Source organism: Artibeus jamaicensis, unplaced genomic scaffold (genome assembly GCF_021234435.1).
Source record: "Artibeus jamaicensis isolate MK-2021 breed Jamaican fruit bat unplaced genomic scaffold, CSHL_Jam_final contig_585, whole genome shotgun sequence".
In the NCBI taxonomy this organism is placed as follows: domain Eukaryota; kingdom Metazoa; phylum Chordata; class Mammalia; order Chiroptera; family Phyllostomidae; genus Artibeus; species Artibeus jamaicensis.
Window position 1 is genome coordinate 3,642,513 of NW_026521894.1, and position 15,860 is coordinate 3,658,372.

The 15,860-nt window shown below is 41.9% G+C and overlaps 1 pseudogene; it reads left to right on the top strand.

The window, feature by feature from the left end:
• Positions 1–10,359: 10,359 nt before the first annotated feature.
• Positions 10,360–11,544, top strand: LOC119058002 (L-lactate dehydrogenase A chain-like; annotated as a pseudogene).
• Positions 11,545–15,860: the final 4,316 nt, after the last annotated feature.

Consider the following 15,860-nt stretch of genomic DNA (forward strand, 5'->3'; position numbering starts at 1 on the left):
CAGTCTTGAAGGAAAGATAGAGTGAAGGGAACTTGTCCCTTAGCATCAGCAAAATCTGTGATCAAACCCTAGTCATACCACTCACCAGCTGAGAAATTTTGGCCAAGGTGCTAACCCCTTTGTGCCTTTTTTTCATCTCTACAGTGAGAATAATTCTAGCCTCACAAGTGTCTATAAGGACCAAATCAGCTAACATTTATAAAGAGCCCTGTTGGGCACACCAAAGCACTCCATGAATATCAATTTATTAATTCTGAACATTGCATTAAGTTATCTCACTACTGACCCCACTTGATACTGCCTCTGATCTGCTCCCAGGCTAAGAAGATGGGGAGGAGGAGAGGGGAGCGGAGTTCACAGCCAACCTCCTAGGCCAAGCACAGTTCCTGAATGGAAAACAATAAACAGCTTTCACTTGTTGTTACCCCAAAAATCCTTCTCCCTGGAGCAGATATTACAGTTTAAAAGCAAACTAAGCTCAACATCTGGAACAGAAGAAGCATATGTACTTTCCCTCTCGCTCTCTCTCTTTCCCTCCTCTTTCTCAAAAAGGTTGTCATGGAGATGAAACAGAAACAGCAAAGACACAGGAGAGCCACTGAAATGGCTATAATTAATTTAAAGCATTAGAAACAATTAAAATTGTATTAAAGCAAGTTCATTTGAACAAGGCATAAAATGGGTGAGCAGATCACATCAAGCATGAACAAAATAAAGCATTGCTTTGGGGTGTTGGAACCGGCATCTTCAAAGGAGGGAAATAAATTATTGCACAGTTTTCACAAACAATAAAATATGTAACCTAATTTATCTAATGTTTCTGAAAATAAGACAGTTTTCCAATAACACCATTTCCTCTAGTACCTTCATGCCAGGTTAAAAAACAAAATGAGAACAGAAAATTACTTCTTATCAAGTAAATGGACACATTTCCTTATCAGCCATAGTGACCATGGACCAGTCACCTACAGATAAGGGGAGAGGGGGGATAGGCCCTGTGGAGCACCCACTGTACACCAGCCACTCTCCAGGCAGTTTGTGTCCTTTGCCTCTTTTACTACTTGCACAGACTCCACAAGGAAGTCATGAGTGGCCTGTCCTACCAACGTGGGACTCAGAATTATTCGTACTTACCCAAGGTCTCAGAGCTCTTTGGTGGCCAAATAAGCACTTGAACTCAGATCGGTTGAGTCCCAAAGCCCATGCTCTTTCTACCATGTCACACCACATCTGATGGATGAAACCAAAATGGGCCATGGTGCAAGGGGCGACCCGGTAGTATGTGCGGGCCCCTGCTATATATGTGTACCTACAGTCTGTGGTACACACTTCACAACAGCATCTTGATTTAATCCTCTCAAGGACTCTCCATTTCACAGAGAAGGAATCTATAGCACTCACAAAGCTAAACTTGCCCAAGGTGACACAAGCAATAATGAACAAAACCGAGATTCACCCCAGAGGTCTAACTCTTTAACACCCCAGCTCTCCGTATTTGCTCCCTCTTACCTCAGCTCCTATAGCACTTATTACTACTGCATGTCACAACCTGCCTTATGTCAAATAGTGTTTCACGGAGGAGACACTGGACATTTCATTTTTCCATTAAGATCACTGGAGAAGGCAGAGAAAACTTCCCAGAGGAGGCAAATTTCAAGGATCTGGACTTGAACAAGAAGTGAGGTTTGAACAGGCAGAGCCCCTACTTGTTCCTGAGACTAGACGAGTCTAAACTTAGACCTGGGGTTGGAGGGTCCCAGGACAAGGACTAGCAAAAGGGGAGTTTGCATGAGGTATCCTGAGCCCCAGCGGCTATTTGGGGCTCCCAGTTGTCCAGCAAGGAAGGGCCTGTGGTACAAGTGTCAAATCCAATGATGAGGTGAGGACAGAAGTAGGATACAAAGACAGAAGGTTGCTACCTGGCAAGTCAGAACCAGGAACAAGAAAGAGAAGAAAAGAGAGCCAAAGCTGCAATGAGAGCATGCATGCAGGAGCCTGTCTCTTTTTGGTGTCTGATGTGTGTTCCAGAGACAGGCAGATGACTCCAAGGATCTCATCAGAAGGGGCCAGGTGACCATTAGCCATTACTTTGCAGTGCAGTCAGTCATACCTGTTGCTACATTATTGAAATATGTCATGCTGGTTATACACAGCTAGTTCCCTGAAGCCCCCTCACAAGGGCTCTCATCACCTTGGTCAACCCACTCCTCCTCTGAGACCCTCAGAACTCCCCACAGCCAACCAACTACAGGGGTAACACCTGCTCTAACACCCTAGCATTGCTGTGACTTGCCAGCCTAGGCTACTTAGTGAGTAAATATTTTGCATATCACCCCTTGCTCTATGATGTGGACTTACAAAACAGACATGTTTTGAATCCTGACCACAAGCATAAAATATGTGGTACTGACTTTCCTGATGCAGGCTTTGAAAGGTTAAGCAACAAACAGCCCAAGAGAAGTAGCCATGGGAGTGAAGGGCTAAGGAGCTGGCATAAGCCAAGAGGGAACCCAGGAAAATGAACGCCTGGCATCTGCTCTCTCACTACTGATGGAATTAGTTCTTATGGGGAGAAATTTCATGGGTCACAGGGAAAATTTTAGACTAAACATGCCTAAAAGAGGCCATCTAACTAAGTGCTTAATTAGCTCACTCTCTGGTCATATTAAATATGGATGGTTACATTCAAGAGAGAGATTTATTGATTAAATGAAAGGTCAGATGAGTGATAGAAGTTTCAGTAGCACCTACAGCTACTGTAATTCAGAAGGGAAGTGAGGGGGTAATGAATGGCCTCCACCCATCCTGAGAGAGAAGATAAAAGGCCTGGCTGGGCAAATTGTGTCTCCAGAAATATTTATTCCTCCACATAATTTATTAGTGCACACCAATGTGGCACAAAAGCAATGTGTATTTCAAGGTATGATTTCCCAGAGAATAATTTTCTTTGCTTTGATAAACTACTGCTAGATGTCCAGACCTCCCACCACAGAATGGTCTAAGCTGGGAGAAGTGAAATCAGGAGAGAAGAAAGCAGGGGCAGGCAGGAGGAAAGGAGTGTTGGTTCACTTATTAATTTATTCATTCAAACAGCAAATATTTAATGAGCATCTACTATGTGCCAGGCAGCATTCTAGACACTAGGGGTATGGAAGTGAATAAAGTACATATATAATCCCTGCCCTCATGGAGTTTCCCATCTAGTAGGAGAGACTGATGAGTTAAGCAAAGACCCCCATACAGAATGTATTTGGTATGTTTGAGAAGTAGCAAGAAAGCCAACATGGCCAAAATGGTCTGTAAGGAAAAGACTGGGTCATGGATGTGTAAAGGCTAGAACTACAGGGTCTTATAGGCCACAGAAAAGAGTCTGGATTTCATCCTGGTTAAATATGGGGAATTTGAAGATGTTAGAGGTTTTTAACCAGGACAGTGACATATCATAGCTGAGGAACCAAGGCACAGAAAGGTTAAGCCAGTGACAGAGCCTGATTCTGAACCCAGGTCATCAGCCTCTCACCCTCTACTCTTGCCACCTCTCTGCAGTGGTCTGAGTGAGAGATCATGGTGGGTCGGGCACTGGCGGTCAGCAGAGGGGCAGAGAACTGTCTGGGTCTCAATTATATTTTAGAATGAGTGCTGACAAGATTAGCATCTTAATTCAGTAGGAAATATTTTTTAAAATATAGGTGGAGACCATTGCTTCAAGAAAGTGCTGGTGTCAAAGTTTTAGAAAGAGCTAACAACCTCCAATGCAGTGGTTCATAAACCTGGAGACTCAACAGAAGTTTTCACAAGCACAGATTTTAGAAACTCACCCCACAGGCACTGAAGGACATTCCGGAGCTGGGCCCAGGATCCTGCATTATTAAACCACTTCACAGGTGATATTGGAGCAGCTGGCCCCTGGGCTGGCCTTGGAAGTTCCTACACTTGGCCTTAAACCTTATCTCCTAAATTGAGATTGCTAAGAGCATCTGAGAGGTGACAGTGCCACACACCACCTGAAGATGAAGACCTGAGAAGGAAGTAGTTTGACCCAGGCAATAAGGGGTCAGCACTAGTGACAGAATGAATCCAGATCTTTTGACTCTGGGCCAGAGCTGTGTCCATTACCCTACACTGACTCCTTCTGACAGCACCACCTTGCTTCCTGCATCACTCCTCATTCAGGGGCAGACAAAGGACCCTGAATGACCTCTGCACTGTACTCGGGGTTGGAAGATGTGGGTTCAGGCCCAGACTCTGCCATCTATCTACCTGCCGATAGACCCCAGGAAAGTCACTTGACCTCTCCGCACTTCAGTTTTCTCATTTGTAAAATCAGGACTCTAAATCCTCATGGTGTTGCTATTTAATTAAATAATATAATAAACAAGTGGGCAGTGAACAGAGGGGAGAGGGAGGGGAATTTAAGGGGAAAAATGGGGAGGGATTTTGAGGAACAAGTATGAAAGACACAGGGATGAGGACTGGGGTGGGGGAATGGGAGGGAGGTGGGGAGATGGGGCAGGGGGGCTGGGATGGGAGAAATAGACAAAAAAAAATGTACTTGAAAAATAATTAAATAAAAATTAAAAAAATAAAAGAAAAAAATAAATGATATAATACACATGAAACACTTAGCAAGACTTTAATGTTATTTACTTTTGGGGGTTTTATTACCAGTCATCCAGATTTCCTGGCTTCTATTGCAGTTCATTCTCCTACAGCATTTTCACTAGGATCTTAATGTCTTCTGTCTCCAACACCAAATGTGGGTACTCCAGGAGGAAGGAGGAATTCTAAATGTTACAAACAAATGCCTTACAGGGCCTGGGGCCTGGCAGCAGGAGAGTCCTGGGAACCGCTAAGAAGTGGGAGGCAGGGCTGAATGTCACCCACACCAGCCCCGCCACAAGTACAGCGAGGACTGACAAGTGGGCAGGGCAGTGAAGAGTCTCCTGCAGTCTCAGGTATGGCCGAACCACAATAACCAGCTATATCTGTATAACAACTTGCACCTCACTAAATGCTCTCAGTAGATGTTTTAGTAGAATTTGAGCCTCAAAACAACTCTGTCACCCTGCCCAGGTGGCTCAGTTGGTTGGAGCGTCATCCTATGCACTAAAATGTTGCAAGTTCAATCCCCAGTTGGGGCACATACCTAGGTTATGGGTTTGATCCCTGGTCAGTGTACATGGGAGGCAACCCATCAATGTTGTGCCTTTTCTCTCTCTCTCTCTCTTTTCCTCCTCACCCTCCTTCTTCTCTCTCTAAAGCCAATGAGCATATCCTGGGGTAAGGGCTTTTTAAATTAAAAAAAAACAGCTCTTAATTAGCCATTATTACTGCCCCTTCATTTTAGAAATCAAAAAATTGAGACTTAGCTAACACACTAATAAGCAATAGATCTAATTTTAGATGCATGATCTAACTCTCGTCTAGATCAGTGCTATCCAACAGAAATATAATGTATGTCACATCATGTGATTTTCAACTTTCTAATAGCCACATTTTAAGTAAGAAGAAACACATAATTCATTTTAATCATATATTATATTTATGATATATTTCACTATATCCAAAATATTATCATTTTAACATGCAATCAACATAAAAATTATTAAAGATTTTATTTATTTTTAGACAAAGGAGAAGGGAGGGAGAAAGAGAAGGAGAAAAACATTAATGTGTGGTTGCCTCTCACACACCCCCTACTGAGGACCCTGCCTGCAATTCAGACATGTGCCCTGACTGGGAATCGAAGTGGCGACCCTTTGGTTCCCAGGCCTGTGCTGAATCCACTAAGCCACACCAGCCAGGAGAACATAAAAATTTTAAATGGGCTATTTCTCATTCTGGTTCCATACGGTTTTTGAAATATGGATTTCAAGTGTAAAGACATCCATTTTACAGTTTACAGCACATCTTCATTGACCAGCCACATTTCAAGTGCTCCATGGCCACACATGGCCACACATGGCCGGTGACTGTCACTGAACAGCTCTAGGCCAGGGGTCAACAAAAATCTTTCTATAAAGAATCAGATAAATACCTTAGGCTTTACAGGCCATATCACATTCTGTTGTATATTCTATTTTTCTTTTCTCTCTCTTTTTTAACAACCCTTTAAAAACGTGAAATCCATTCTAAGCTGACAGGTTGTCCAAAAACAGGCCACAGACCAGATCTGGCCTTTAAGTCAGTCTGTCAACTGCTGCTCCAGGCTGTAAGCTCCCCGAAGACAGGATGCAGGTCTAATGTGTGCACTGCTATACACTCTAGTGCCTGGAATATGGCAGGCGGTCAATTAATAGTTTGGAATTGAATTTAACTGAGGTAGGTCAGGCATGATTTGTTATTCCCACTTGACAGATGATAAAAGTGACTTATTTGAAGTCACACAGTTAAATACAAACCCAAAGCTATGTGACTTCCAGCCGACTGACTGTTCTTTCTTCAAGTCGCGCTTCTAATACGTGATAATACCCATTTCATAACTGCACTGATGGTCACTGGCCTTCAGTTCTTCCATCTCTCTTTGCCTCTGGATTTGTTCTCCGGCTCCCAGAAGCCCTCCCCCACCTGGCAAGGAGGAAGAGTCAAAGGGTTCTGCACATTTTAGGAGACGCTGGCAGAGCTCCCAGCAGACAGTTCTGTCCATGATCCACAGCCTGTGTCCATTGCAGGATCCCTCCAGAAATGAGTGCTCTTGTAAGGTTAGAGAAAACGCACTTTTGTTCTTTTGTTCAGGCTAAAAGCATCTGCTTCCTCAACAAAGAAAGTAGTGAACCAGTTATAATTACATGCCATACACTGGGGAGCATGAAAGTGACACTGAGCAACACTTAAGCCTTGGATATGCAGTGGCTGCAGTAAACATTGTATTGAATGTAATTGCTGCAGCATCGATCCCAACAATTAATGCCAAAAACCAGAGACAGAATGGAAGTTCTCCAAGAAACTGCCACAATCTGCAAGTACAATGGAACCCAAAATCTCTCTTAGAGACAGCTCCTCCTCCTCTGAATGTTAAATTTCTTTCCATAACGTTTTCTGCCCAAACAACTTTTCTGCAGTTTTTCTAGGGTCCAGGGACTGTGGAGCAGAAAGGCAGTGGAGACGGAGACACCAGGAGGTCCTCCGATGGGGCTCTGTGCTGCCCTGGCATCTGGCCTAGCCCATGAAGTTGGTGAACTCAGGGAACTTCCAGGTCAGTGTGGAAGGCCCACAAGAGATGGACCACACAAGACCCTCAGGAGATGGCCTCAGGAGGGAAAGGATCAGTTTTGACTGTAGGCAATGCTGAGTCACTAAGTCAGCAATTCTCAACATTTTTTAATCTCACAGCATACAAACTAATTACTAAAATTCTAAGGCATAACAAAATTTACTTTTATTTTTTGCCACTCTGAAAAGCAGGTATAATTTTGATTCCTTCACACTGGACAGCTATTATAGCGTTGGCTGTTATCTTTTCTTTTCTTTTTGGGTTTTTTTTTTTAATAATATAAGGGGGAAAAGGTGAGCCTTTGACTAAATAGTCAGGAATTGCATGTTTTAAAAATTTCTGTAGCACACCGGTGTGCCTCTTGCAGCATACCAGCTAAAAATCACTGCACCAGGGGCATCATGATGAGACGTTGCAGGGCCATTTGCATTTTGGAAAGAAGCAAAAAGATGGGAAGAAAATGGCAATGGCTTAACTGTGGCAGTGGAGATGGGGGGAGGTGGACAGATCCAAGAGATATTAAGAGGGGAAACTGACAGGACCTGATGAGTGATAGGATGTAGGAGAGTTAAGGATGATTCCAGGTTGCTGGCTGTGGTGACTGGGAGGATGGCAGTACTGAATCCTGGAAGGAGGAAAGGCAGATTTAAAGGAAAAAGACAATGTGTCAGAGTATCAGGTATGTTAATTATAAGGAAGATTCAGAAAAAATGGGGAAATGAAAGTGTGGTTCAGAAAAAAGGCTGGGTGAAAATGTAGAAAAGCGAGTCACCTGCATCTCAAAAGTGATTAATCACAGAGGCAGGTGAGCTGTCTTGGGAGAAAACAGAGGGCTAAGAAAGAAGATCAGGTGCACACTAGTCAGAGGTTAGAGAAAGGATGAGGCCCCAACAATGGGGACTGAGAAGGAACAATCAGAGAAGGCAAAGGGGAAACAAAGAAGGTGGGGGCTTAGAAACCAAGGAAGAGCAGTTTGGGAATAGAAGAGGTACACAGCCGTGTATGATGCTGAAACAAGAAGTAAGATGTGTTTATTCATTCAAAGAAGATTTATTGAACACCTATTATGTGCCTGGCACTATTCTAGGTACTAAAAAAGAACAGTGGACACAGACAAAATTCTCTGTCCTTGTGGAAATTACGTACTGGTTGTAGAGAGATAGAATTTAAGCACATAAGTATGTAAATTTATTTGATATATGTAGTGGGTTGAATAATGGTCACAAAAAAGATGTATTCAAGTCCTAATTCTGGTACTGTGAATGTGATCTTATTTGAAAATAGAGTATTTGCACATACAATTAACTTAAGGATCTCAAGATAAAATCATCTTGAAGTTGAGCCATAAATCTATGACTGGTATTTGAGACAGACATACAGCAAGACCATGTGAAGATGGAGGCAGAGATTGGACTGAGGCATCTACCAGCCAGGAATCTAGAAGAGAGTCTTAGAACAGATTATCCTCTGAGTCTTCACATCCCTCCTTAGAAGGACGCTGTTCATTGGATTCTGTTCTACCCTAATCCAATATGACCTCATCTGAAGTTGTTTACACCTGCAATGACCCTGTTTTCCAGTCAGGTCACATGCACAGAAACAGAGGGTTGGAACTTCAACATATATTTTGGGGGAATACAATTCAACCCACAACAAATACCTTATAATCATCTCAATAAAAGGAGAAAAAAGCATTTAAAAATTTCAACACCCACTCAGTCAACTAGAAATAAAAGCAATTTTGCCAGCCTGACAAAGGACAACTGCAGAAAACCTTCAGCTAATATTCTACTGAATGGTCAAAGACTGAGTGTGTTTTCCCCAAAATGGGAACAAAGCAATGATGTCCACTTACACTATTTCTATTCATCATCACACTGAAAGTTCTGACCAGTGCAATGAATGAATGAATGTGGATTTGGAAAGGCAGCATAAATTGTTTCCATCTTTAGACAACACAATTGTCAATGTAGAAAATCCCAAAAAAAACATTTAAAAAATTACTGCAATCAATATAACTGAGTTTAGAAAAGTCACAATACAAAGTCAATATAAAAATGCCATTGTATTTGTAGTTATTTGTAGTTACTAGCAATGAGCAATCAGAAATTTAAACTTATAAACAATGCATTGATAATGGCACTCAAAAACCAGGAAACATTTAAGTATAAAACTAACAAAATATGTGCAGAATCAGTATCCTGAAAATTAAAAAACACTGATGAAATTAATCTTAAAAATGTAAATAAATACATGTATTGTTTATAGATTTCAAGACTCTGTGTAGTAAAGATACCAATTTTCCCTACAATGAGCTACATACTCAACACAATTTTAATCAAAATCTCTGCAAGAATTTTTTTGGAAATCAATACTCTAAAATTTTTATAGAAAGACAAATGAACTGGAGTAGACAAAATACTCCTGAAGAATAACATAGCTTGAGGAATCATGCTACCTGATTTCAAGATGTACTATAAAGCCACAGTGGTCAAGGCAGAGTGGTGCTGGAACGCAGGAGAGCCACAGTGCCAGAGGCCACTTGTACCAGCTCATGGGAGCCAAGTGTTAGATTTTCAGCAGTGTTACAAGGTGGTCGATGTCAAATTAGTTGCTTGAAATTGTCTACTGTGAGAGTACTTAAAAAGCAAAATTCAGGAAACACCACAAATCAAGACTCCACTCCCAACTTCCACCCTTTCCCACATAGCCAGTTCTTAAACGTTTACCAGCACATCTCTCCTTATAGATTCTAGATCAAGGGAACAGAACAGAGAATTCAGGAACTGAGCCACATGTATCTGGGCAATTTATTTTCAACGTCATAAGGCCATGTAATGTTTTTATATTGTACATGTCTTTCCCACAAATGGTGCTGGAAAAATTGGACATCAATAGTTTTTTAAAAAACATCTTTATTCCTTTTCTTATATCATGTAAAGAAATAACTCAAAATGGATCATAGAACTAGATGCAAAACCTAAAACTGTTACATAAAAACATTGAAGAAAGTCTTTGTCAACTTGGGCTAGGCAAATATTTCTTAGGGATACCCAAGCAGCAAGCCGTCAGGTCCAGGTCCAGCACCCTGGGCCACCAACACCTACCCATGGTGCAAACCGACTCCTTTTGGTTCTAAGACCAATATGGCAATGCTCAAGGATCAGCTCCTTAAGGAAAAACAAAGCCCCAAGAATAAGATTACAGTCATTGGGGTTGGTGCTATTGGCATGTCCTATGCCATCAGTCTTAATGGGCTTGGTAGATGAACTTGCTCTTGATGTCATGGAAGACAAATTAAAGGGAGAGATGATAGATCTCCAACATGGCAACCTTTTCCTTAGAACACCAAAAATTGTCTCTGACAAAGACTACAGTGTGACCGCAGACTCCAAGCTGGTTATTTTCACAATGGGGGCATGTCAACGAGAGGGAGAAAGCCATCTTAATTTGGTCCAAAGTAACATGAACATCTTTAAGTTCATCATTCCTGATGTTGTAAAATATAGTCCCAACTGCAAATTGCTTATTATTTCTAATCCAGGGGATGTCTTTACCTATGTGGCTTGGGAAGATAAGCACCTTTCCCAAAAACCATATGATTGGAAGTGGTTGCCATCTGGATTCAGCCTGGTTCCATTACCTAGAGGGGTAAAGGCTGGGAGTTCACCCATTAAGATGTCATGGGTGGGTCCTTGAGGAACATGGAGACACTAGTGCAGGGGTCCCCAACCCCAAGGCCATGGCCTATTAAGAACCAAGCTGCAAGCAAAGCTCACCTGAGCTCCGTTTTCTGTCCTCCCCCAACCCCACCATCCACAGCTGGGGAGTGGAGCTCAACTGAGCCCACCCCCTACCCGTCTTCCGTGAAACCAGTCTATGGTGCCAAAAAGGTTGAGGAATGCTGCTCTAGAGGGCCTATGTGGAGTATAGTGAATGTTGCCAGTGTCTCCCTGGTCTCCCTGAAGACCCTGAATCCTAATCTAGGCACTGATGCAGATAAGGAACAGTGGAAAAAAGTTCACAAACAGGTGGTTGATAATGCTTATGAGGTGACTGAACCAAAAGGCTACACAACCTGGGCCATTGGACTACCTGTGGCAGATGTAGCAGAAACTATAATGAAAAATCTTAGGTGGGTGCATCCAATTTCCACCATGATCAAGGGCCTCTATGGAATACGAGAAGATGCCTTCCTTAGTATTCCTCGTATCTTGGGGCAGAATGGAATCTCAGATGTTGTGAAGGTGACTCTGACACCTGCGGAAGAAGCCCATTTGAAGAAGAGCACAGACACACTTGGGGGGATTCAGGAAGAGCTGCAGTTGTAAAGTCTTCTAATGTCAGACCACTTCCCTGTCTAGGCTACAACAGGAGTTTAGTTGGAGATCATGCATGTCATCCCTTTTCTCCAATTTGTGACTAAAAATATCAATTACCTGAAGACAAAAATACTAATGGTTCGTAAAACCCTGAATCTCTATCCTGATACTGGATACTTAGCTTAGGGATAGTACCCTAAACTGGTTAGTGTGAAATAGTTCCACCTCCTCAAAGGCACCACTGCCAATGCGGCACACACCGCTGTTGCCCTTCAGACTACATTCCTGCTCACAGTGTGTTATATAACTTGTGGTTCCTTTACCCAATGTGCCTAGTCCAACTTTTTTTCTTCAATTAATTACATCCTGGGATCCAATGTATAAATCCAATATTGCATGTCTTGTGCATAACTGTTCTTGGGGATCTTATTTTGTGTGCTATATGAATCAAATTAGTGTACCTTGCCATATAATGCAAAAAGAAAACTCTACATATAAATAATGCAGCCAACTATCCAAGCGTCATACCAACCAAAACACCAAATAAACTTTGAACAGTGAAAACAAATATTTCTTAGATATGATACCAGACTAATAAATTAGATTTCAGCAAAATTAAGAACTTCCTCTCTTCAGAAGATACTGTTACAATAATGAATAGATAAGCCACAGACTGGGAGAAAATATTTATAAATCACAGCTCTGATAAAGGACTTGATACAAAATATATGGATAATTCTCAAACCTCTATAATAAGAAAGCAAAGAAGCCAATTTTTAAATGGATAAAAGAACTGAATAGCTTTGCATGGCAATAAGTACATGAAAAGATGTTCAACATCATTAGCCACTAGGGAAGTAAAAAATTAAAATCACAGCAAGGTGCCACTTACACATCTAGTAGAATGGCTACAATAATTGTTTTAAATGGATAATATCAAGTGCTGGTGAGGATTCAGAGCAACTGTAACTGTCATCCCTTGATGGTGGGAATGCAAAATATATAATACAGGCACTTTGGAAAATAGCTTAGCAGTTTCTTAAAAGGTGAAACCCACTTCTATCATTACCTACCAATCCCACTCCCAGGTATTTACCCAACTGAAATGCAAACTACACTTACCAAAAAGCCAGTGTGAGAATTTTTAAAGCAACTTTATTCATAGTTCCTAAAACTGGAAAGCACCAAAGTCCCTCGAATGCGAAATGGATAAACAACTCTGGAATCTCCATGGGATGGAATCCTACTCAGTCTTAAAAAAGGGAGTGAACTACTAACACATAGCAAGGAGAACGAATCTCAAGTGCGTTGTGCTAAGTGAAAGAAGCTAAACTCAAAGGCTATATACTACATGATTCTATTTATATGACATTCTGAAAAGGCAGCAGTGTAGAGACAGAAACAATATCAGAAGCGACCAAGAGCTGGGTTAAGGGGAGAGGTGGACACAGGGAAATTATTTGGAGTGATAGAACTGTTCTCTATCTTGATTGCAGTGATGGTCAAAACATGCAGAATTCTATACTAATGTAAGTTAATTTTACTGTATCCACATTATTTCTTAATGAAAAATAATAGGAAAGGATCACTTAGGCTCTCGGGTTAAGACTAGACTTGGAGCAGGGCTAGAAGCTGAAAGACCATTAGAAGCCCAGGTGAGAGATGTAGTGGCTGGGACTGAAAGTGGCCTTTGAATATGGTGGTACATAGGTCTTCAGTGACCCTTGTGGACACATTTTCAATGAAGGAGCAAAGGGAGAGACAGGCTGCAAGGTTGAGGAGTGGAGGTGAGCATGTGCAGACAGAACTGGATCCTGGATCACAGACTACCCATCTAAGGAACTTGCTTTTAGACCTCACACAGCTTGTCCCTGGCTCAGAGAGGAGGGTCACCAATCCTCCTGACTTGCCTGGGACTTTCCCAATTTTAACACTGAAAGCCCTGCATGCAGGGAAATTCCTCAGTTCCTGGCACTCCAGGACAGTTGGTCATGTCAGCCTAGTCCCTAACCTGCTCCTCAAGGCCCAGCCAGCCCCTCTGGTCACCCCGCAATTCTGCCTTCACTATGGGCTTGGTGACCCTGCCTGCTACCTCTTTCAAGCCTGTGAGCTGCTTTCTAATAGTGCTCACACATAAGGCAACATAGGAACACTTAAAAACAGAGCAACACTCTGTTGCTCTTTATGTCCTCCCTTCAGCCTCTGTTTTGAAGGCTGCTAGATGCCCCTTGATATTGGAAAAAAAAATGCAAGAAAAGTTTTGTCAGTCCACCACCGGGAAGTCAGGCTCACTGAGCTCAGAAGACACCTTTCCCTCCAATCTCACTTTGAGCATGCCTCTTGTGAAATGGAGTCTGTGGCTTTTGCTTTGGTTGGTCTTGTCCATCTTGGTATCTCCACAACTGTGCACATGGAAAAGCACTCCTCCTTCTTAGCATCCTGTCTCTTCTGGATCTCCTCCTACCTTCTGCTATATGTTTCTTCCTTATTGCCTAATGAGCATGTGCCTTCCTCATACATGCTGGGGGGCAGTCCAGAGTAACATTTCAGTGTCTGGACTTTGGCATTGAACAACTTGGGTTTGAATTCCAGCTTTGTCAATTTCTAGCAACATGACCTTTGGCATGTTACTTTGTTGACCTTCAGGTTTTTCCTCTATAAAATGGGTATGATGAATTTCACCTCATTAGATTGCTGTGAGAAAAATAAATTAAATGAGAGCATGTATGAAGGGGGAAACTCAGCACAACACTTGGAAGAGAGCAAGCAACAAACAAATGTAGCTCCTGGTGTATAAAATGTTCCCAACAGTAATGCTCAACACTAGGAAAGTGGTTAATAAGTGAGGCTGCCCCATGATTTATTTATAGCCTGCTGTATGGTGAAGGCATTAAAAATAATGTTCTGAAGAATACTTAATGGCACAGAAAAATGTTCACAATAAAATTTAAAGAGAAAAAATCAGGCCATAAAACTCAGGTCCCAAGTCTGTTCTTTAAAAGTATGAGTTTTTTGTGTGTTGTGACATGTATTTAAGAAAAAGAGAAGAAATATAGAATATATTGCCTGATTTTTTATTTCTTACTTCTTTATATTACTTTGTATTTTCAAGTTTTCTCTAATGAACATGTATTACTCTCATAACAATAGTTGTTATTTTAAAAATTCAGTCACCAATGTTTTCATTCAACGGAGATTTTTTTCTAGCACATACTACGTGCCAAGCAATATTCTGGACTCTGGAGACACTGCGATGGGAAAGTCAACAGACAGGTTTTTCCCAAGATACCATCTAGCTTTGCATTTAATCCTCCTTAATTGTTACATGTGTTAGTTTTGTCTCCACAAATAAACTGTGAACTCCTCAAGGGAAAGAACCATGTGGTCCTCTTCCCTGTAACCCTACAACATCACACCCCATACACAGAAGAAGAACTCAATAATGCATTTCGGTCCAAATGCTCAATTGGTTAGATCTGTCACCCAATACACCAAGGTTGTGAGTTCAGTCTGCAGTCAGGGCACATACAAGAATCAACCAATGAAAGCATAAATAAATGGAATGACAAATCGATGTATTTCTTTTCTCTCTCTCTCTCTCTAATCAATTAATAAATTTAAAAAATTTAAGTGGCCAGTTTTATAAAATCTGATATTGCCAAAGAAGAGAGGAGGTACCTTTGTATTTGGGCTGTTATCTTCCTGCTTCTTCCTTGTCCTGAGCATGATGGGGCTGGACACTCATCTCTGACTCTTTCAGTGGTTTTTCTAGAAGCACAGGACCCTTTCAGCTGGCCTACACCTATGAGGGGAGCATTTCTCTTCCCAGCCTCCACCCTAATGCACAGCAAACCTGCTTTTCCCCCACATTTAAGCAGCTCAAGAGCATGGCAGCTGATCACGTCCTCCTGGAGTGAGTTCTTTGTTGTTTTTACACCACAGATCCAGTTGGCAGTCTGGTGAAGCCTACTTCTTTAGAATAACACTTTTCAATTCATGCAATACACAGTATTACAAAAATACTAAGTATAGTAAAATGCAGTTACCAAAGTATTATTTAAAAATATGTTTGCTCCAGCAGCTCCCTCCTGGGTTGGTGCTCTGTCGGGCTGTGCACCAAGTTCTGTCGTGTGCCTAGACTCTCAGGGAGTGACAAGAGAGGTGGAAGAAAGGGAGAAAGAGAGGGAGAGAAACATCAATGTGTGCTTGCCTCTCACATGGCCCCCACCAGGATCCAGCTTGCAACCCAGAGAAATGTTGAATAAAATTCTGCATCGGTGTTCTCTACCCAACAACCCTTCCATGCTGATACCTGTATGATCAGT